Source organism: Teleopsis dalmanni, chromosome 1 (assembly GCF_002237135.1).
Source record: "Teleopsis dalmanni isolate 2A chromosome 1, ASM223713v2, whole genome shotgun sequence".
In the NCBI taxonomy this organism is placed as follows: Eukaryota; Metazoa; Arthropoda; class Insecta; order Diptera; family Diopsidae; genus Teleopsis; species Teleopsis dalmanni.
The window spans coordinates 137,379,578-137,380,589 of NC_051846.1; positions in this window are offsets into that span (position 1 = coordinate 137,379,578).

Consider the following 1,012-nt stretch of genomic DNA (forward strand, 5'->3'; position numbering starts at 1 on the left):
AACAACTGTGTAACATAACTTAATACAAAATTATTGGAACTATTGTATAGGGTTCCTTTATTATTATTAACATAATCAGCTCTTCTTTCTTTAGAGCTTAGTAGAGAGCATTAAAATGGTAATAAAAAATTAAAATTAATTCCAAATTAAATTAAATCTAAACTAAATTGAATGTTTTTAATCTACTTATATTTTTAAACTATTATAAGTTGAAATTTATTGATAATTATTGTTTAATAATTGTAGTGCTTGTGATTATAATACGTGTAATATAGTGTTTAAATTTATGAAATACTTGGACGAACGACTTAGTGTAGGTAGATTCAATTTAATAATTAACTTAGCAGACCAATAGAAAAAGGCTAGATTTACTGGAACCAACAACATGTTTCTTGAACAGGATACTTGTGGAAAAACACGATTCCTCAGCGCTTGTAATTAGACAAGTACGAGTTCTAAGCCTGGCACTTGCAGTCTAAACAAATTATATGCGGATTATTAACTAATTAAAAACAAATTCGAATATTTCCTAAGACCACTGATGATCAGTACTTGGCAATATTCAAAACTAAAATTTTTGGCTTTATGTTTTCTTTGTTATTCGAATCCGCCTGTCTTTCAAATAGGTTTTTTTTCTTTTGGAACTAGTTTCATTATTATCCATACATTTGTATGGAATTTCTTGTTCCGTTTAACGGCATTTCGTTTTATGGTCAACTTTTTTTGAACGATTTAAGGCCACTAACCGAGGTAAGGGTGTACCTCTGTGGGGATCTAATTTTAAAAAAAGTAACAAGATTCAGTAAAGTAGGTTGAATGCTACAATCTATCGAAGAATTTTAGCTTAAGAAAATATTTTGAATAAAAGGAAGCTCGCAATAGACCTGTATATCGCAGCTCACAATCACTAAATTACATTATATTTTTATAACAATAACAAATTTAGAAGGTTTCCAAATGGTGACGCCTTAAAGGAATAATACATGCACAAGATTAATATATGAGTTGACAA